The 23881-nt window shown below is 36.4% G+C and overlaps 1 protein-coding gene and 1 non-coding gene across 5 annotated transcripts in view; both read right to left on the bottom strand.

Moving 5' to 3' along the window:
• SUPT3H (SPT3 homolog, SAGA and STAGA complex component) overlaps nucleotides 1-23881 on the bottom strand; it is a 382338-nt gene that overhangs the window by 221325 nt on the left and 137132 nt on the right. The gene's annotated exons all lie outside the window — the stretch shown is intronic.
• TRNAV-AAC (transfer RNA valine (anticodon AAC)) lies at nucleotides 19226-19298 on the bottom strand. The gene has a single exon. It is a non-coding gene; the product is annotated as a tRNA-Val (tRNA).

Here is a 23881-nt window from a genome sequence, read left to right as displayed (position 1 = left end):
TTAAAGAAATAATGGCTGAAAATCAAATTTGATTAAAAATTAATCAATGCATCCAATCTCAACAAACCCCACACAGAATAAATTCAAAGAGATTTACAGAGATAATCTTAAAAGTACCAGAAAAGAATGACTAGTTCCATGCAATATTAACAGCTGATTTCTCATAAAAAACGATGACAGTAAGAAGCAATGGAATGCAATGTTCAAAATGTTAAAAGGAAAAAAATCATCAACCAAGAATTTAGTAAAATCATTTTTCATAAAGACTTATCCAAATAAAGACTCAGAGTATGCATTGCTAGCAGGCCTGCCTTGTAAGAAATACTAAAACAACTTAAAAGAATGCGAGAAAATAAAAGAATGGGAGAAAATACTTGCAAATCATATACTGAATAAGGGGTTAATAATATCAAAATATATAAGAACACATACAATTCAACAACAAATAAAACCAATCTGACTTTTAAAAAGGACAAAGGAATTGAATAAATATTTTCCCAAGGAAGACATGCAAATGGCCGACAGGTAGATGAAGAGATGCTCAACATTAGTAATCATCATGGAAATGCAAATCAAAACTACAATGAGGTAACACCTCACACCTGTTAGAATGGCTATCAACAAGTGTTGGCAGGGGAATGAAGACAAGGAAATACTAGTACACTGCTGGTGAGAATGTAAATTGTTGTAGTCATTCTGGAAAACAGTAACAGAGGTTCCTCCAAAAATTAAAAATAGAACCATCATATGAACCAGTAATCCCACTTTTGGATGTATATCCAAAGGAATGAAAACAGGGTCTTGAAGAGATATCTGCAGTCTCACGTTTCCTGGAGCATTATTCACAACAGCCAAGATAATGAAACAAACTAAGCATCAAGACTAAGTGTACAAACAATATCAAAATAACTTTAAGGGAGATGGGAAATATTTAAAACTGGATTGTAGTGATGGCTATACAACTTTATAAAAAAAATCATTTAATTGAACACTTAAAATGGTGACTTTTACACTATATAAAGTTTACCTCAATAAAACCTAAAAAGCTAAGTAAAAAAACCCCGAACCGTCAATAGTATTTATACTGCAACATTAAGTTCAACTCTAGTGTCAGACAGTAACACCCAACCTACTAGTGAAGGACATATTTGGTGGCATTGCTGCCATCTTCTGAAATTTTAGAAGAAAAAAATTCCTCACTACCTATAGCATTTAAACACAGTGTCTGTTAAATGTCTTCCTTTTTCCAACCTTACTGTTTTTAAATCCACATCCGATTCTTCACATGAGGGCCTCTATTTTTATTATGTTGTTATTATAAATTAAAGATGAAAGGTAAAATTTAATTATTTAAAAACATATAATTATCCAGGAAATTAACACAAAAATACATGTAATCAGCAATAAAAACACAAATTACAAGTTTTCCAACTTTATAAAGTAACTTCTTTTACAGTTAACAATTATTATTATGTGGCAGGAATTTGGGTGAAACAACATCAAGTCGCATTTTGTTTTAAAAATATTTTTCTTGTTGCTGGGATGGTGGCACGCTGTGATCGTATAGTGGTTAAAAATATTTTTCTTATTTTGTACTCATCTTTAATAGCTAAACAAGTTACATGTACAATATACATAGCAGTAACACAAAGACAGTAGATCCCTAACAGTCAATACAAAAGGTGATTTGTCTTTAGAGCTTCAAGACTGGATGAACTAAACTTGGCTGAGATTAACTTGCATCACTGACACCTTAACCTGGCCAGATTTTCTTTACTCCATTTAAAAGAAGCATCACATTATAAATAAGCAGCAGAGAATGGTTTGAGAAGGTTCTTCTGACTGTTTATAACTCTCTACATCTTTTTCTGCTTTTAAAAATGTTCAGGAGAAAAAAGGTGTGGCGGCTACTCGAGAAGTTTGAACCACTGTAAAAGCGGAGCGAAAGAACACAGGTAAGTCAGCCGCTATGATTTCACGTGTTCCATTCAGGAAGGATCTCTTCCAGGGAAGTGAATGTGCCTAGCAGTGAGGGAAGTCATCAGAGAGGGGAGCTTGGCTGTAAATCAACTGTGTTCTGCTACAGAAGGGGAAGAAGTCAGGAAAGGACTTGATAGAGCCTGTGAAACAAGACCTGCAGTGCCTTTGTTCCTACTTTTGAAGGGCAGGAGGAAAGACGCTCTCGAGTAAAAAAAGAGGAAAAACTCCTTGGATCTTAACAGCAAGTTATACCATCAGGAAATATACCACTGGCTGAGACAAGAGCTGGTGAAAAACCTGCCAGGGCTTGCCTTGAAGCCTTGGAAAGGCCAGAAAGGCCCATGTCCTGAGGAACCTAATACCTAAGGAGGGAAGGGGAAGGAGCATCTGTTGTTGAGATAGTTCATAATAACTGAGGACAGTAAGACGGTTAGCATGTACTGAGCATCTACCATGTGCCAGCTACAACTCTAAACACTTCACAATTAGCATTAATCACTAATCATCACAATAAGCCCGTGAGATAAATGTTATTATTGTCCTCACTTTACAGATCAAGAAACTATGGCACTGGGAAGTTTGGTAAATTGCCTAAGGTTCCCAAGCTAATTAGTAAGTGGCTGAGCCAGGAATCTAACCAAGGCCGTCTGGAGCTGGAGATTGTGTTCTTAACCCCTACACTATGCTCTGAGATGTGTAAAACACTTCGTCCTGAGCGTAGAAAATAAAAGAATCTGACGTTAAGTTAAACAATAAATGATAAAAGCTTAAGTGAATATCTTACTAACACTGTACCAGGTGTTCAAGTTTTAAAATCTTGATTGACATTTGGCTCAATGTTTGTTCCTTCTTTCCTTTATTTAATTCCCTAATACTAATTAAACACCAAGTGTGTGCCAGACCCAAGAGAAAACAAGAAATACAAAAGACTCTGAACACAAAAGCCTTAGATTCCAATGAGGCCATAAACTGGGAAAGAATTACTGTACAGTGCAACTGCTGTATGACGGATGCTCAGAGTGGATGTGGCCTAAACAAATAGATACACTCCACACACCTCCAGCAACACGGGCAAGAACTAGCTCATTCAGGATGGCTGCAGTGTACGGTGTCATAGGAGGAGACGGCTTGAAGAGGAAGAGAGAATTCTGAGCGCCCTGTCACTGTCGGCAGTATGGAGCATGGACGCGTCGGGGCAATGGGAGAAGGAGGCGCATCTCAGCACCAGGGACAGGGAAAGGGGTGAAAGCCAAGAATTCAATTCCGTTCTGGTAACACTGAAGGTGAAAGATTAAGGCCTCAGATGAGACACTAGAAGTGAGGGAAGAAGAAAAGAAGGTAAAAGAAAAAGTGTCAGTTAGCTAGCAGTTAAATAAATATGTTATTTTAATAAAGATATCACTGTAGAGAAAATTAAGCAATGATCACATGCTAACTTTGTACCATGTATGTAGTCCCACGGTAAAGCAAGGTATTACTGCTGACAGGAACTGGATGACAGGCTATAGGCTGATACCACCTGTAAAAAGCTAAATCTATGCTCCTCCATCTATGCCTAACTAGAGAAATAAAAATCACAAAACATGTATTTTACATTTTCAATTTCTCCAGATAGGGCAATTTCTAAATAGAGGTTGAGGGAAAGTGGTTCGTTTTTAACAAACACGTAGCATATTCTATTCTAAATTTCAATGTATACATTCACTTAACCCTCCCCCAAACCCTATAAGGTTATTATCCCTATTTCACATATGCGAAAAGCAAGGCTCTGGAAGGTTATGAAATGTGACAAAGGTCACTAGATGGTACTGTTAGTTCTGCAGTAACAGTTTGAAAACGTAAATTTATTCCAGTACAACGGATATATGAGGGAACAGTGTGAGTATAACTCAAATTTCATGCTTGCTGTGAGCAAGTTTATCCACAAGAAACAAGGTGAACGTAGAGAACCCCGGCCCGCTGCACTAAGCCACGCAGGGATGCAGGGAGCGCCCGCTGCACGCAGCTACTGGCGGCCTTGGTCCACCACGTGGCCTGGAAAGCACACCCACTCACATCCAGTGTTAACAGCTTTCCTTTAGGTATCAGTAAGCTTCCTCCCATCACTCCGCAAAAACTCACCATCTTGCAGCCCTTTTCACAACTCCCTCTACAAGGGAATAAACATATTTTGCAATATGAAGTGTCAAATGTAGTGCAGTATTCATTTGTTGACCATTTAACATTGCTGATTTTCTAATACATTAATGACAAGTTTTTATCGTGCCACAATCTCATTTTCCCTGAGTCTTGTGGCTTCTCCTGTCTGATTCTGCATGCCATGATGATTTTTTAGCAACAAGTTATGCTGCATTAGAGTAGAACTAACTTTCAGTCATGAAGTGACATCCGAGTTTGCTCATATCAGAGCCAATGCTCTCAAGTTACAGGGGGGTCTCCCACCTTTATTTACATACTCATTCCAAACTGTTAGCACACAATGTGCTCTTAAACATTTTAACTTCTGGTTCTCTTACATAAACTATTGTGACTATATATATATACACTCATTCACCCAATTCTTCAGCCCAAAGGCCTTAGAATCAACTCCTCTTTTTCTTATGCTCCACATCTGATCTATTAGTAAATCTTGCCAACTAACTTCAAAATATTTCTAGAAACTCATCACTTTTCACATCGCCAAATACTGCTGCCCTAATCCAAGCCACCATCATCTCTAGCCTAGTCTACTATGATAGCCTTCTATCTGATTTTTCTGCTTACACCTTTGTCCCACCTCATGTCTTTCCTCCACACAGCAGCTAGAGTGAGCCTTCTAAAACCAAACACATCCCTCCTTCATCAAAGTCCTCCAATTTAAATTAAAATATATATATATATTTTAATAAATAAAAAAAAAAAATATATATATATATATATATATATATAGTGCGTGTGTTTGTGTGTGTATATATATATATATATATTTTTTTTTTAAGTAAAATCACAACCCCCGGCCATGGCCTGCAAGGCCTGGTTTCTTTGCCCTTATCTACCTACCGTGTTCCTTCTTCCCTCACCAAACAGCAGTCTCACTGTTTCTTTAACAGTCAAAATATGTCCCCACCTCAAGGCTTTTACATTTGCTTTTCCCTCAGATGGGAACTGCTCCTTCCCCCAATATTGGCATAACTTCATTCAGATCTCTGCTCAAATACGACCTTTCAAAGTGGTCTTTCATGAACACCATATTGAAAATACTCGCTTCTATCACCCTGTACCCTCTCGCCTTGCTGTATTACTGCTCCTAGGACCCAGCACTGTAAGACATATATCGCGTAGCTACTTACTTGCTGTCTACCTCTGTGATCAGAATGTAGGCTTCATGAAGACAGAAACTTCATCTGGTTTACAACTGCAGCCCCAGTGGCTGGAATAATGTCTCAGGCATGGTAGGTTGAAAGAATTAGCTCTTAATAAGGACATTAATAGGAGCAAAAGAACTAGTCACTTTAATAGGAACAACAGATAGACATTAAGACTTTATTTCTCTGCATGAGGTCCTGGGTTCAATTCCCAGTACCTCCATTAAATAAATTAATAAACCTAAATACCCCTTAGCCCCCAAAAAAGCCCAGACATAAAATATATTTCTCATGTTTGTTAAATAATTTTAAATAATAAAGTATAATAAATAATGGAACAATAAAAAAACAAACTGAAAACTAAACCTTCATAGGAACAATAATACATTATTAAGTATTAAATGGAAGCTGACTGTGTATATTTGTGTTGCCAAAGACAGGTCAAAAATTATTGCTAACATTCACAAAGTACTATATTGTTTTGAGTTGCCAAGTACACAGTTACATAATTAAAATAGGTTTTGAAAGTTCACTCACTCCATTAGGCTTCACTTCTTCTTACTAACATGAGATGGGGATTTTGCTATAACCCCACCCTGTCTAACCTTGTATTTCCATGAATCACAAAATGTACTCAGAGAATTCCTTGTAAACATAAAAATCTTTACATAATTCACCTACTCGTTGTTGACATGATATAAAAGATTGTATCACCATATACCTTAAATTTCTATACAATTCAATTTGATTTCATCTTTGTATTTAGAATTGTCTTAGAATAAGACTTATTTTGAGGAAATAGTAAAGACAAGACAAGACTTTAAAGATTATCTAGCCCAGTAGTTTAATACTACTTTTCTTTTCTTTTATTAAAGCAGCTGGTATCTTGTCCTTAACTGAAATCTTACATAAAAGCCCAATATGTAAAATTTAGGTGGATCTATTTTAGGCATGGAGGTGGAGTGGAAAAAGATGAGTCTAGAAAGAAGAGATTCTGGAAGCTTGACTGTTTATTCCCCGAGGACTCAAGATCCATAGCATTTACTACGAGTATCTTCAGGAAACTCTAAAGGGGAAAATGTCTCTTCTAGTTAAAGTGCTTGTTTACAGTAAGAGAAGGAGATGGAGGTTCAAAGATAGCTGCAAGAGTTAATGTATAGGCTGAATCATAAATTTCTCATAAACAGTAAGTAGGTTTTGCATTATAAACAAATGATTGAGAATGCTGTTTTTATAATGAATAAAAGAAAAATAAGACAAAAGAAAGAATAAGGGACAAGACTGAGACCCTAGGGTCACCATGAATTAGGGCAAGAAAGTTAACTAGAAGCTACTATGAAGCATTCTGCTGCAAGACATCAATAAAAGTTCCCTTAAATATACATGAGAGGCCTTTCTACCCACAATAGGGCAATATTCATTTTTGAAATACAGATTACAGAAAATTATTCATCTGACATTCAAATACAATGAGAATAAAGCCAAACTCAGTACTTCTATCTTAAACAACGTATTTGTAATTCTTCAGTGTTACCCATCTACACTCTAGACCAAAAAAAAAAACCAAAAAAAAACAAAAAGAACATAGCTACATAGCTTGCAACAAAATGGTCAACAGATCAGATCCCCTGGCCAATAATTATACCACTAAGCTAAATGGAGCTAAAAAGACTGCTCATTTTGCATATGTAACTTGTTTTCCTCAGTGTCTGAGACTAGCAGAGCCAAAGAAACCCACATCCTAAGCCACAGAATAGAGCCACCTGGTCTTGTTCTTATCACAGGATGACAAAATGATTTCAATCCCCGAATGTCATGCAGACATCCTCAACATTTGTATAGTGTTTTTTAACTAACAAAACTGTTGCATCCTTCCTGAATTCAAGAATGGTGAAAGGGTTCAATGCAAACACTTCTTTGGATAACCTTTCCTACCACATTTAAAGGCACAGGCTCAATGACTGGTATAAATTTTAAAACGCTATCTCCCTTTTCTTTCCCTTTTCTGTTCTGCTACTCATATGATTAAGAATGATTTCAAAAAGTTTCTGGGATTAAGAATGATTTCAAGAAGTTTATGCTTCTAAAAATGTTTAAATCAATGCCAGGTTTGCAGTATTCATTATTCATCAATCCACATAAAATAGTAACAATTTTATAAGCACAATATAAAACAAGGTATTTTTTAGGTTCCAATTCCATGAAAGTAATTATAAACAAGGGTGAAAAAAAAGTAATATAAAAAAGTATCCAGGACTTATTTCTTTCAAAAAAAATTGTCTATATTAGAACGATGAAATCTTTTGACTTTTGACAAGATTTTTGGAATAAATAACTTGAAAGAATAATTTGTAATTTTTAATTAAAAATATAAGTAATTCTGTGACATTTTAATACCATAATTTCCACAGTACTAGTAAAAAAGAATATAGGATTCTGATAATATGTTAAAGTTAAGATACAAGTGCAAAGAATTTAACAGACTTCACCAATTATCCTTGATCTCTGCTGATTTGATCAGGGAATGTTAATAAGTAAATAGAATTCCAATTCCAATAACTTTTAATGAAAATGCAATTATCTGGCAAAAATACGATTTTTTTTCTGATGAAACCCTCATTTTTCCTCGTTTCAACTTCAAGGGACTATTATTCAATTCTGTTTACATATAAAATCATTTTTAGAAATGAGTTCCAGTGATGTCATAATAATTTAAAAGGCTTAACAATCAACATATGACTCAGAAAAAGGAATATCAACTTTAATATTTTAAAACGTCATATTATTTTAAAATACAGTAATTAAAACCAGCTTCCAAAAATAAATATATGATTTAACTGAGTCACTATGCTGTACCCAAGAAACTAATACAACATTGTAAATCAACTATATTTCAATTAAAAAAGGGAACAAAATAAACACACGATTTAACTTTTCACTGATAATGTATATTACAAGTGAACTTCCCTCATTCCAGATTGGTCATTCTCAAACCTAACTGCACAACAGAATGACTGAGTCACTGAAAAACATATCAATGCCAAAATTCCACTCCTTAGGACATTCTGATTTAGTTGGTCTGGGTAGGGGCTCAGGCATCAGTATTTTTAAAAAGCTTTTTAAGTAATTCTAATATTTGGTCAAGGATGAAAATCACTGTTCCAGATCATAATCATCATTCTGAAAATTAGGTATCTAAAATAACTTTTGAAAACTATTCAATAGAGGTATTTTATAACTGCAATCCCTAACAGTCACTTTTCTTAAGCTCTGATGTACAGTAATTTTTCAATCTCTACATTCTTCTTTATCAAATGGAAGAAAATGATTATTTAATAAGGAATCCTGCAAATATCCTTTTTTGATTACTTTAAACACTGAAGACATTTATGTAGCTAAAGTGGTTCCATAACTTGTATGTACAATTCTTTCAAAAACTATTTAAAACTTTCCTTGTTAATAATTTTTTAACTTGAAGTATAGTTGATTTACAACATTCTGTTAGTTTCAGATATACAGCAAAGTGATTCAGTTATATATATATTTTTTCAGATTATTTTCCATTATGGTTATTACAAAATGTTGAATATAGTTCCCTGCGCTATACAGTAAGTTTTTGTTGCTTATCTATTTTATGCATAGTAGTTTGTATCTATTAACCCCAAACTCTTGATTTTCCTTTCCCCTCTGTCCTTCTCCTTTGGTAACCATAAGTTTGTTTTCTAAGTCTATGAATCTGTTTCTATCTTGTATATAGATTGATTTGTATTACTTTTTAGATTCCAAATGTAAGTGATATCATACATTTGTTTTCCTCTGTCTGATTTACTTCACATAGTATGATATTTGCTAGGTCCATCCATGTTGCTGCAAATGGCAATATTTCATTCTTTTTTATGACTGAGTAATAGTCCATTGTATATCTATACCACCTTTTCTTAAATTGTCTACTGATGGGCACTTGGGTTGTTTCCATGTTTTGGCTATTGTAAATTGTAGCAAAAGAGCTAAATAGACATTTAGGCAATGAAGACACACAGATGGCCAACAGGCATATGAAGAGATGCTCAACATCACTAATTATTAGAGAAATGCAAATCAAAACCACAATAAGGTATCACATCACACCAGTCAGAAAGGCTATCACCAAAAAGTTTACAAATAATAAAGAGGGTGTGGAAAAAAAGAAACTTTCCTACACTGTTGGTGGGAATGTAAACTGATGCAGCCACTCTGGAAAATAGTATGAAGGTCCCTTTAGAAAACTAAAAATAGAACTACTATATGATCCAGCAATTCCACTCCTGGGCATATATTCAGAAAAGATAAAAACTCAGATTTAAAAAGATAAACACACTCAATGTTCCTCAATAATTCTAATCCTAACCTATACAGAACCCTTTGAAAAGGGCTTTACACAGAAATTAGATTTTCCATAACTATGCATCAATATTTTAAGCTAAAGACTCAACAAAATGAAAGGTACTTAATGTTTCAGTGGAAAAAAAACAAGACTTTAACCAAGTAGTATCATTTTTTTTTAAGTATCATATATTTTATTCTCAAAGGCACACTGTTAAGTCAGACGCAACAGGTTCATCTCTGTATAGGAAGAGCTTAAATGGTTCCCTTAAAGTACTGTGGCTTCTGTGGCCACATTCAGAATTATTTTAATTTCTCTACTGACAGAATTTCAAAGAGGGAAGTAAGGTTTTTCAAACAATAAGAATCTGCCTAGGTATACTGCATTGTGAAGACGAAGTCCTAATGCCCACAACCTTGGAATGTGGCCTTAATTGAATATAGGTTGACTATCTATGTAATTAGTAAAGATGAGGTCATACTGCAGTAGGGTGGGTCCCAAATCCTAATATGACTAGTGTCCTGATAAAACGACAACCACGTTAAGGCACAGAGACAACACCATGTGAAGATAGAGGCAGAGATTGTGGGATTCATCCCGAACCCACCAATCTCAGTGGTTGCCAGCAATCACCAAAGCCAGCTGAGCACGGGACCACGGAGCTTTCAGGAAAAACTAAGCCTGCTGACACCTTGATTTACGATTTGTAGCCTCCAGAACTGTGAGACAATAAATTTATCTTCTTTTAAGCCATCCAGTTTGTGGTATTTTGTCACCTGCAAACCAAGGAAAAAAATACAGTACAATTCCACTGTATGAAACATAGTACTGTAACAAGTGTTTCACTATTTACAAAAAGAAGAAAAGTGTTTTTTAATTAAAAAAAGATACTGTAGGGGGAGGGTAGAGCTCAGTGGTAGAGTGCGTGCTTAGCATGCACAAGGTCCTGAGTTCAATCCCTAGTACCTCCATCAAAAAAATAATAATAATAAACCTAATTACCTCCCCTCAAAATGAAATGAAATGAAATGAAATGAAATGAAATGAAATGAAATGAAATGAAATGAAATAAAAGAAAATAAAGAGGCAAATAATATGGATCCTGGTCCTAGCTCCAAGAGTTACTTGCTGATTCTGTTTCTGCAGCTATAAAATGACTTCTCTCCAGGTGCTCAGAGAGCTGTTGTGAGGAGAGCATGATTCTCTTACACAATATACAGTCATTAGATGTAATTAGCATAATGTTGTAAATTACTCTTAAATTATTCCATATAAGTCTATTACTTCAATAAGACTTATAAACTCCCTTAAGATAAGAATTATATGTATAACCCCCATAGAATCCCAACATAAGGCTGCATAAAGTCTAGACATAAAATAAAACTTGATTTAAATAAAAATCAATTCAGAACTTTTAACACAGCTTATTCAGTAAACCATATATGTGTGTGTGAATAGTGAAAAACAGCTCTTACTACTTCACAATACTGTATTAATAAACTCATACTGTTTTGTCTATTTGCATTGTGTTTTCTTGATCCTGTAATAACTGTCAAGTTCATCTTACATACTTCACAAACATACACAAGTAGATTTATCATAAACTTAATGAAATTAAGCTTCAGGCCCCCTCATTTGTACTGACCCTTTCCATGGACCTGATGAGCTCTAAGATACGTGGTCATATGATTTTATTTTTTAAAAAACTCAACAGAAATGAAGTCATTTTCTTTTACAGACAGTTAAGAAAGCTGTCTCTTTCCACACTGACTTCCCTCCAACACAGTTCCCTCTTGTCAGGTGACTCTAAGTGGCCAAAGGCAGTTTTAGAATCCAGCTAACGGAAGGATGAATTGGGGATACCTTTTGAGGGGGGGGGCATATTTAGTGGTTAACAGTCACTTCCTTGCGTGGTTATTGTTAGTTGTCATGGTATAGGAATGGCTTCCAGAAATAGTCCTGTTTCCCACTACACCGATCCATCTGTTTTCAATGCTATGAAGGTACAAAGCCAGAGGTCAGATCCTGATATAAACAAATTGTAGAGCTCCTGGCACCAAGAATATGTACCCAATGGGAAAACAACAGACACCCCACCACTAACGGTCACCCTGAGGCAAACGGTCCCTGCTAGTCACTGGGGCTCACTCACTGGGAAAAGTGGTTGCCAGATCAAAGAAATAGGAGAGAACAAAGGGTTTCAAATTCAAGGGGCAAGGAATACACCTCTCAATTTGACTGAGTGTCCATCTCTATTGCTGCACTCCACAATCCATAATGGAGTATATCAAACAAAATCCATGCACCCGTGTTGGAGTCCTGTCTCCACATCCCTATCCTCCCACCCTCAATGAAGGACATGACCCAGCTGTGCAGTTCTCTAGTCATCTCTGCAGGTGGTCGAGCCTCCACCATTCAAGGACAGTATACCATCAAACATTACAGTATGCTAGATTTGCTCAAGCTTGTTGGCAACGCAACAGGACCTTTTTCCTGATGGAACGGCATCAAGCATGGCCACACTGGACTTGGTGACACTAAAGCCACCCTTCCAGAGGTGAAAGATTACTGGGCACGTCTGAATGCACCTGCTCAGATTACTTCTCATGAAGTCACAATTCCAAATCCTCAACTGGCTGCCCAACTGAGTGTCTAAAGTTCCACAATCAATTAGATACCTCAGATATCTGAGTTGCAGATCAAAACTGTCGTCCCAGGGAACAGATCCACTGATAGGCAGTTACCATCAAGGGATCTACTCCATCATTAGCCTCACCCAATAGCTAAACATCAGACTTCCTTCAGAGACAGGTGTCACGGAGACTAGCTAGAACTATGCAGACTCTCCCATAACCCACGATTCATCTACATAGTTTCTGAACAGCCAGCAATTCTGTGCATATTTAAATAGACTATAAATTTTTATCTTTTGTTTTTCTTACTCCTTTTTTTTAGAGGAGGTACTGAGGATTGAACCCAGGACCCTGTGCATGTCAAGCATGGGCTCTACCACTTGAGCTATATATTCTCCTCCCTAAATTTTTAGTTTCTATACAACTCTGTCATAAATTTGTAATTTTTAAATTACAGTATTTTAATTCTTTTCTTTATTTAGCTATTATCACTGAGATCCATATTTAGTTAGCTTCTCCCTATTATGTTTTTTGTTTGTTGGTTGGTCTTGCTCTTGAACTATTTTATTTTCTGTTTTAGAAATCTAAGATTGAAACATTAAGATATTTCAGTTCAGTAATGTCAGGAATTTTTCAAAAACAATTAATTAGTCAGAACTTGTTTCCTGAAAGCAGGGACAGAAGCCACAACTAAAAACATAAACACATACACAAAAGTAATAACAAGATGGTTCTAACATTCCTCAAATTAGTTATAGGTTACAAACAACAAAAGAAATTTCGGTCCAAATGATTACGTTGTAGTCATCAGAGAAGTGAAATAGAACTTGAAATATCACTTGAAATGTAGGGACCATAAGACTATTATAAAGCATGACATGTACTTCTCAAATGGTTAAAACCAAGTTCATTGACAAGGATACCAATTGTTTCTCTTAAAGGGCCATTTGGCCGGGAGAGATGTGAGTCATTTATGTTTTTGTTAATGAAGACACAAACTCACTAATCGTTTATTTTGAAAAATTTTTAGTATGAGGCAGGTCTCCAAACAAGGCAGTTGAAAGTTTCCAGAATGTTAGAAGGGACTTTACAAAAAGATAGACCCACGGCAAGTGTTCAGAGGAGCAGCACAACAGCAGGGCTTTGGAGAAGAGAAAACATTTTCGATGCATGACCAAATGTTTTCTTGAAAATTAGTCTAAAATTAGATGACCAAAAATATAGGTACTATGTCTACAGTCTAGAGATATAAAGATTTTCCATAAAAATGAATGAGCACAACACACATAGATTCTGCAAGCATAGCAAAATCTGAAACTAAAAATATTGTTTTAGCTGGTAAAAACATTTTTTATATGTAAGTGAATTATGGTGAGTTTCCTAACTGCCTGAAATGAATACTGAATTGAATAAAAAAAAAATTCTGTAAAATTTGTATGTTTAAATGAGAAGCGTAAAATAAGAAATTAAAGTAAGTACAGAAGAAAAAAATAAATGAACACAGCAAAACTCACAGGAGCAAAGGATTATAATTTGTAGGTGACACAATGCTTTTGTTTTACAAGGAAAAATCTAAAAACCCAAAGATTCTATTCTAGGTCTTGATAAGAAACTCCTTCTACAAAATCTTTAGAACAATCCACAAATTTTCCTGCCTCTGAAAAGGGCAATGTTTAACTGATAAAGTATGGTGTCGAGAAGAAAGCATTATCTGGGTCTGGCTATAAAAGTGACTCTTGGGTCACAGAATAAGAAGCCCTAGTTCGCAGCCACATTATAAGTCTTGGGTTGACTCCACCCACCTCAGGAGACCTGACTCTTATGCTGGGCAATATTTTTCTGCAAGAGAAGTTTCTAGAACTACAGACACCAGTGAAACCTCTCTACTGTGAGGACAGGATTGGCTGCTCAACAGACACAACCCAGGAACCTGATCTTTCCACCTTACTCTTCTGCTCTTCATCCTCATGCCCGTCACCGAGCTGTCGGAGGACCACTGCCACATGTTCCAACTCCTATACATTCACCTCAGAAGGAAATGGGTGATGCAGCACCAGTCACTTTGCCACTTTCATTAAAAAAAAAAAAAAGAAAAAGAAAAAGCCCAACAGCAGAGTTTTACTTACTCCTCATTTGCCTACCCACCTCCAACTAGTCAGGGGGCTGGAAACGTACATGCAGTTGATCTTCCTAATTTATGGATTCTGTATCTGCAAATTCATCTACTCACTAAAATCTGTTTACAACCTCAAAATCGATACTTGCGGTATATTCACAATTATTCACGAACAAGTGCAGAAAAATTTGAGTTGCCGAAACATGAACTCCCAACTGAGGTCTAACAAGGTGACACTGCCTTCTCTTTTCTGCTCTCACACTGAGGCGACCAGAGGGTGGGAACGCAGGGGCAGAGGAACGTAATGCAAGAAGCCCCTACTCTTGGGCCAGGTGGATGGGGTTTGACTCTTAACTCGGGGACCTGTCAGTGGTGAAGCCTCAAGCAAGTGAGTTAACACTCTGAACCTCATTTTCTCTTTTATAAAATAAAGAAAAAGTAATCTACTAAGATGAGTTGTTTTTAGGATTTAAGATTACAGCCTGTGTGGGGTGTGATGTGGCGGGGGTAGGGGGGTACACACATTTCCCCTAGGAGCAATGGTCCAGTGTCTAGCAACTTTATACAGTCTACTTTTCGTTAATAACAAAAAATCAACTTATTTACCTTTTCCAGCCACCTCCCTATTGAGGGAGACACAGGAGGGACCTGGAAACCAGTGGCCAACCTACAAGTGTGTATGTCACCGGTGACTAACCAATGCTTTGAGCTGAATTTGTCTGCCTTTTTTTTTTTTTGCTTGGCCTAAGATTCAGTACTTCTCAAACTTTCCACAAAAGTTCCCCCAATGTCAGGGAAAAGGAGTAAGTGTGTCAGACGATTTGAGGCATGCACCACCAAACAGCTTGCCATAAACAGATTCTTTGCAGATTCATATTTTATCATAAAAACTCATCCCAATCTATAAAAATTATTGTGGTGTTCTGCTTCTACTTTAGGATATAGAGAACCACAGGAGACTGCTGCCTGAAACGTAGGAATGAGGAAACTCCAGATAATCTACAAAATCGTAACTTTCCTTGCGCCCATCAGAGAGCTGAGGTCACGAGCCACCACACCAGGTAAATGCACTGCAGAGAGCAGTAAAAGCCTCTCAGGAGAGACGGGATGTACACACTGTCTCGCCACTGACAGGGCACTAGAGAAAGAGGTAGGCGAGAAGAAAACAGGTACAATTTTAATACATTTTAAAGGGTGAGCATGGGACCACTGGCACATGTACAAAACCCCGTGCACATCCTCAGACCATTACCTTACACCAAACAGAAGCTCACACTACTAGGGAGAAGCAGAAAACCCTCCTGGGCCCAGTACCTCACGGATACGAAGCAAAGCCTGACTCCACAAGGGGGGTGAGCAGGATCCAGAGAAGGCCACACCCCCAGGCCCACGTGCACAGGGCCCACCTAAGATTAAGGCTGCACAAGAAGAATTGAGAAATGTCCACCCTGTCCCCACCACAAGCCCCACATCCAGTAACAAGAAGGAGCATTCTACTGCTGGGGGGTGGGGGGCAAGAGCACGGAGAGACTCCCCCGCTGTGAGGCAGGCACACAGGAACTGTTGACAGCTGTCCTGAAAGAGAAGGACACTGAGAAAAACCCACCAGTACCACAGACCCCAAACCAAGCACAGGTAACATGAGCTCCCACTGAAGGAAATCCAAGTCTGCTGCACTAAAGGTGACAGAGCAACAAGAAGATCCAAACGCAGTTCAACTGCTGGCTGACTCAACTACCCAAGTTTAACAGAAGCAGAGGCATGCCCATTTCCAGGAATAAATACTATTCATCCAAACATAGACTGTAACTCTACAAAGAGTATATAGCATTCAATAACAATTGTGAAACATACAACAAAGGCAACTAAAATACCATAAATTATCAAAAGACAAGTGGTCAATAGATCCAGGATCAGAGAGGATCCGGCTGTAGGAAATATTACATAGGAACTTTAAAATAACTATTAGCAATATGTTAAAGGATCTAGTGGAAAGGGCACAACATGCATGAACAGATGGGGAACAGCAGCAGAGAGATGGAACCTACAAAAAAAAAAGGTCAAAAAGAGCTAAAAATAAAAAATAGAATATCACAGATTAATTCCTTAGTTGGGCTTATTGGCAGTAAAAACACAGCTAAGGGAAGAATCAGGAAGTTTGAGCAGGTAAACAGAAATTATCCAAGCCGGAACACAAAGCGGAAAAAAATGAATGAAAGAGAAGACGACCCAAGAGCAGTGGGATAGTCTAACGGTTTCACATACATAAAAATGGAAGGTCAGAAGAAGAAACAAGTCACATACTGAGGGAAAATATATGTAAAAGACATACCTGATAAAACACTTTTATCTTCAATATATGAAGAAATCTCACAACTCAATAATAAAAATACCACCCCTGCAACACACACACACAAAGAAAACCAATAAAAACTCAGCAAAGCATTTGAACAGATACTTCACCAAAAAAGATATTCAAATGGCTAATAAGCACATGAAAGGATGGTATCATCATTAGTCATTAGGGAAATGCAAATTAAAACCACACTTACATACCCACGAGAATGGCCAGAATTTAAAAGACACAATAGCAAGCACTGGCAAGGATGTGAAGTAACTAAACTCTTATGTACTGCTGGTGGGAAAAGAAAGTTGTATGACCATTTGGAAAATATGTTGGCAGTTTTCTATACAGTTAAACACATACTATATTTAACCAAGCAATTCCACTCCTAGGTATTTCCCCAACAGGGTAGCCAAATGGTTAAAAACAGCTTTACATTTGAATTGCCAGGAGTATATTAGGCTCTCTGATTATATACAGCCATAGCGCTTAAAACCACGCCCAAGCAGGAGTCTCCAAATGAGTTAAAAGCTTTGAATGAATAGGAGTTGCAGGCACTCTAAAGTCTAACCAAAGTCATTACTTTCTTTCCACCTTTTACCTAATGCGATGGTGAGAACAAAGAGGGACAGAAGTGATGACAACAAAGAGTGTGTATTTTAGTTACACCAAAGTCTGACGCTTTCTTGGAATTTCCCTTTGACCTTTACATCTGGCTCCATTACTCCCAAAGGGCTTGTTAAGTGATAACTAAGCATTTGTCTTCCCTGCAAAGCTTCTAGAATCTGTAACTCTGTTTGAATGACTCGGGTGCAGTCCTGTTAAGAAATTCTGAAGGGTAAGTTTTGGTAGTGTGGCCAATAAAGGGGGGAAGCCTTGGTGAATCTTGGTTTACTAATCTTTGCTCCTGTGCTAAATTAGCTGCTTTATATTTTTTAAGTCTTCATCATCTGCATCATTTGGTTAGACTCAATATTTATTACTTTAGGGATTTTGGCATCTAATTAAAAATCCTAGGAAGGAAGAGGTTGGTGATTTTGGCTGATTTTTTTCCTTTCTGGCTGGAATAAGGAAAACGTAGAAGATGATGAAAACACTGAGAGAAGTATTTACTGAACTTTTAATGAAACATGGCAGTAGCCTGACTCTGGTCTTGATTCCAATGCTGGCAAATTAAAGTTCCCTCCTCATGCCACATGAATCTGCATCCCTGATCACAGTATTAATGATGTCTTTTGGTTTTAGTCTATGATTGGAGCCCTGTTCACCTGTGTTCCTCAAGAAACTACTGCTTTCTAGGACTGCCACAATTCATGCTAGTAAGTACTGTGTTACAGCTGAAATTGTTCGTAAATTAACTGTCATAACTAGCATGATCAACTGTGAGAATTTTCTCAGCCTCATGCTTTTCAAACTGGAACCGAGGTACTTCTTTCTCCAAGGACAATAGAAAGTCTAAACAGAAATGGCATATGGTCAGTGGGCATCAGGTTTACTTCATATTATGTAATGTACAAAGAATTTTTTTAAGCCAGACTTAGTGAATATATAGTTTGAGTTTTGACAAAATGAATACAGATGTATAAATGTCACCAGAGTCAAGATAGAAAACATTTCTATCACCCCTGAAAGTTTCTTTACACCCTTTATAGAAAATTCTTGCCCCCATCTCTGCTGACCACTGATCTGTTCTCTGTTCCTATACTTTTTGCCTTTTCTAGAATGCTATAGTAATACAATTATACAGTATATATTCTTTGATGGCTGACTTTTTTCATGTAGCATAATGCTTCTGAGATATATTCATGTCATGGTCATCAATAATTTGTTGCTATTTATTGCTGCCTAGTATTCCACTGTATACAGGTACCATAGGTTGTTTATTTGTTTACCAATTGATGGACATTGAACTGTTTCCAGTTTTGACTAATTACCAGTGAAGCTGTTAGAAACATACATTTCGCTCTACCCCTAAGATATTCCTACATCTCACCCTGACTACTCCATTTGAAATGGTACTTCCCATTTTCGAGCTCCTGTTTTCCTTCGTCAAAGTGCTTAGCATTACCATCTAATTAATTACACTTTTCACAAAAAGGACAGATTCTATCAGCCAGTGTTCTCTAGAGAACAGAGACAAAAGGATGTATCTTTATACATATACATAGGAACAGAGCCAATAAGATACATTTAAATAATTTGAGAGCTGAAATCTAGCCTAATTTGCTCATTTCCAGATGGAGAAAAATGAAGCCCAAGGTAGAGATGTAATCTGATCTAACATAAGTCTTGTAACTACTCAAATGTGATCTTATTTTCAGAAGCAACAACTATGCTACTATTACATAAAAAGCAAAACAAAATAATTATTCTGGGAAGATAAGAAATCTTTTTTTTTGCCAGTGGGGGGAAGTAATTAGGTTTGTTTATTTATTTATTTTTAAATGGAGGTACAGGGGATTGAACCCAGGACCTCGTGCATGTTAAGCACGTGCTCTACCACTGAGCTATAATCTCCTCTAGTTTTTTAAAATTTATTTAATTTATTTTTTGAAGGGAGAGGTAATTAGGTTTATTTCTTTATTCATTTATTTATTTATTGGTGTGGGGAGGTAACTAGGTTTATTTAATTTTTTTTAAATGGAGGTACTGGGGATTGAACCCAGGACCTTGTGAATGCTAAGCATGTGCTCTAGCATTTGAGCCATATTCTCCCCCTCAAAAATCATTCTAAATTATAAAAATTACTCTAAATTATGCAGAAATTAGGGTATTTATATATGTATTTATATCTAAAATAAAAGGATATTTATATCTAAAATTATGGAAAAGGATATTTATATCTAAAATTGTAAAGACTCCCTCAAGACTGACTTTTATCCAATAAATATTCCTGAACGCTGGCCATGAACCAAGTGTGTGTTGAACGTGATGTAACATTACTCCAAATGATACCTTTTAAATAACTAATTAAATGAATCACTACTGATTTAATAAGCACTTACTGAGTTCTTACAATGAAAAAACTATGAAACACATTGCTCAGAGGTTAAAAAAAGTTACCCTATCTTCAGTCCCTATCTAAAGTTTGATGTTGGAGCCAGAATCTTTAAGCATTTCACATGACCACCATCTCACAAGTTTGAAACAGGAAAGAAAAGAGGGTTTTCCAGTATTAGTGTAAACATCCAAATTGGGAAGTGACTTTGATAAAGTGGGAAAAAAAAAAAAAAAACTCGAGACTTGAGGCAGGAGACTGGAATCTATTCTGGGCTCTGCCATCCACAGTCTCTGGACAAACCAGTTCATGTCTTTGGGCCTTGCTGGAAACAGGAAAGCACTGGACTTATGTAGCTCTTAACCACGAGTGTGGATCAGAATCATCTCCACAGAAGCCTTATCTAATTGTGCCATGTATGGGAGCCACCTCAAAACCACCTAATCAAATGATCTGGGGAAATTTGTGGAAAAGTTCTTCAGATTATTGCACTGTGGCTCCCTGGTCAGTGATCTCAGTTTCTAACTCTAGCACACTCATTCTGTAAAATGCAGTTTTAATGTTTTCCAGCCAGAACAATAATATTTTAAAAATCTCTATATTTCTACAGTAAATAAGACTCATCCTTGTATTTCAAGAACTGCAGTCAAAGTATATAAAAATGTGACCAAAAAATCATTTAAGAAGGATAAATGGCCTGAAATGTAATTTATGTTTAATTTACAAAGTTAAGCTTCACGCCAGTATACGAAGATGCTAAATACAATTATTCACTTTGAGTCTGGCAACTCAAAACAGATTCCCCAGGGCAGAACCCCAGGCGGTGGGAATAGGAAACTGGCCCCTGCAGCCTGCTGCAATGTCTCCCATCCTATCTTTCAACACAGGCGGTACTACCAGTTGCCTCACTTTGGTTTAGGAAAGGCTATGATTTGGAAAACAACTCTTGGTAGACTTCTAGAGAGGAACTTTAACCTTTTAAAGGGCACACTGGCAATACTTGTATCAGCTATGTAGACGTAATCAATATTCTGGGGGCTGATAGAAGAAGAAAAAAATCATTTTTGAACAGTTCTGTAAGACTGGTCCTACACTGAGCACAAATGTGCGTTTTATGGAATTAACAGCAACGGAAGACATCAGGTAGAACCTCGTGTGTCCTGAAATTTTTTTCTGATTAGAACAAAATCACAGCATATGAAATTTTCCTCAGTCTTTGTATGTAGAGCATTTCCCCCCTCTTTCCTACAGAAAAACCTTTCTGCCTCTCTACTCAAGTGAAATGTTTATATTCGTTGACTGTTGACTAAGTCCACAAATCCCTTGTAGGTGAAATGAGTTCAAGGAATTTCTGTTTAAGGGAATTAAAGCACATCTGTGCAGTTTATCATAATCCTTAAACGATGTATTAGTACATCATCAGTACCTTTAAAAACAGGCACATTAGTACAGCATCATTACCCTGAAAACTGGTGTTCTGGTTAGCTTTCTTTTTGTTTTTTTCCTTTAAAATGCTGAATCTCAAATTCTCACTTGGTTCTGTGTTCAGAATGTATATATAATTTTCTTTTACTTAACCTGGATCTTGTAATTACTTTCAAGTCCATTTCACTTCCCCAGCACCTCAACAGTTGTCATTTCTGACTAGTAACACAAGAACATTGGGGAACCTTTTGTTAATTTTGTTTCCAAAATGCAATGGAAGAGCATATAAAATATTTCTAACATATTCTGATTCCAATATTCATTAAGATTAATTTTAAAATCAAGACATGTCCCTGGGCAATGTAGAAAAAGAAATGCAGAGCCTAGCATCTTGGTGGTGTCACTTACTAGATGTTATGATCATGGGCAAGTAAGTTAAGCTAAGATAATAATACGCCTTCATCAAATTGATAGTAGGATCAAGAGGACATCCTGCACAAATAAGGCTTTATACATAGCAAACGATTACATACATGTTAGCTGCTGGTGTTTTTAAATTTTCATTTGGAAGCAAATCCATAAAAGTCTCTGTCTCTGACCAATGAGGACCACCAATAATAGGCTCTTTACACATTTGCTTCAAATCTCAAAGACACCATAGTAGCCCACTCTTGTCATATCTGAATGGACTGATTAAAAATCCTGAGTATTATCATCTCTAGCAGAATACTTCAAGTGTATAATAACTATTCTAAATTTCTAAAATAAACCTCACCAAGGAGGTGAAAGACACACAGAGAACTATAAAAAGGAAATTAAATATGATTTAAAGAAATAGAAAGAAAGTGTATGCTCTTGGGTTGGAAGAATATTGTTAAAATGGCCATACTACCCAAAGCAACTACAGATTTAATGTCACCCCTATCAAATCACCCAGAATATTTTTCACAGAGCTAGAACAAATAATCCTAAAATTTACATGGAATCACAAAACCCAGAATTGCTAAAGCAGTACTGAAAAAAAAAAAGAATGAAACTGGAGGAATAAACTTCCCAGACTTCAGACAATACTACAGAGCTACAGTAATCAAAACTGCGTGATACTGGCACAAAAACAGACATATGGATCAATGGAACATAACACAGAGCCCAGAAGTAAACCTATGGTTAGTTAATCTTCAACAAAGGGGCAAGAATATACAATGGGCAAGAGATAGTCTCTCATGAATGGTGCTAGGAAAGCTGGCAGCCACATGTAAATCAATGAAGTTAGAACACTCCCTCACACCATACACAAAAATAAACTCAAAATGGCTTAAAGACGTAAACATAAGACAAGATACCGTAAACCTCCTAGAAGAGAACACAGGCAAAACATCCTGATATAAATCAGAAATGTTTTCTGAGGACAGTCTATCAAGGCAATAAAAATAAAAGCACCTGATTAAACTTACAAGCTTTTACACAACAAAATAAACTATAAACAAAATAAAAAGACAATCTATAGAATGGGAGAACATATTTGCAAATTATGCAACTGACAAGAGCTTAATTTCCAGAATATACAAACAGCTCATACAACTCAGTAACAAAAAACAAACAACCCAATTCAAAAATGGGCAGAAGAGCTAAACAAACATTTCTCTAATGAAGACATATGAATGGCCAATAGACAAATTAAAAAATGCCCAATATTGCTAATTATTAGAGAAATGCAAATCAAAATTACAATGAAGTATCACCTCACATTGGTCAAGGTGGTCATAATTAAAATGTCCACAAATGATAAATGGTAAAGAGGGTATGGAGAAAAGGGAATCCTCCTACACCTTTGGTGGGAATGTAATTTGGTGCAGCCATTATGGAAAATGGTATGGAGTCTCCTTCCAAAACTGAAAATAGACTTATCCCTAGAATCCAGCAATACCACTCCCAGGCATATATCTGAAGGAAACTCTAATTTGAAAAGATGGATGCACCCCAATGTTCATAGCAGCACTAGTTTCAATACCCAAGACATAGAAATAACCTAAGTGTCCACTGACAGATGACTGGATAAAGAAGTTGTGGTATATTTATACAATGGAATACTATTCATCCATAAAAAAGAATAAAATAATGCCATTTGCAGTAACATGGATGGACTTGGAGATTGTCATACTAAGTGAACTAATCCAGAAAGAGAAAGAAAAATACTAAATTATGATCACTTATATGTGAAATCCTTAAAAAAAAAAAAAGGCGGCAGGGGGGACACAAATGAACTTATTTCCAAAACAGAGACAGACTCACAAAGAAAACAAACTTACAGTTACCAGGAGGTAAAGAGGGATAAAAAAATAAATTTCTAAAAAGTATTCCTCTTTTGTGCCTATATTAGTTTTAAGCATCAGCATTAAGATGATCAAAACTGCAGCAAATTTTAATTAATCTCAGGGCTTTATTTATCAGAAGTACAGAAAGAGACAAAAAAAGGGCAACTTACCTCATGTTATTTGCAAAAACAAATACCTTATTTAACACGTTATAAAATGTGTATGAATTTACACCTTTAGTTTTGCTTTTTCTGTTTTGTAACACAAACAAGACAAAAATACACTTTAGAAATATTTGCTAGAAATAAAAGCAATACCAACACTGAATAAATGTAAACAAATATGGCAAGCATGCCTACGCAG

The sequence above is a fragment of the Vicugna pacos genome, chromosome 20 (genome assembly GCF_048564905.1).
Source record: "Vicugna pacos chromosome 20, VicPac4, whole genome shotgun sequence".
NCBI lineage: Eukaryota > Metazoa > Chordata > Mammalia > Artiodactyla > Camelidae > Vicugna > Vicugna pacos.
Note: the sequence above shows the minus strand (reverse complement) of the source record. Positions and strands in the feature narration are given on the sequence as shown.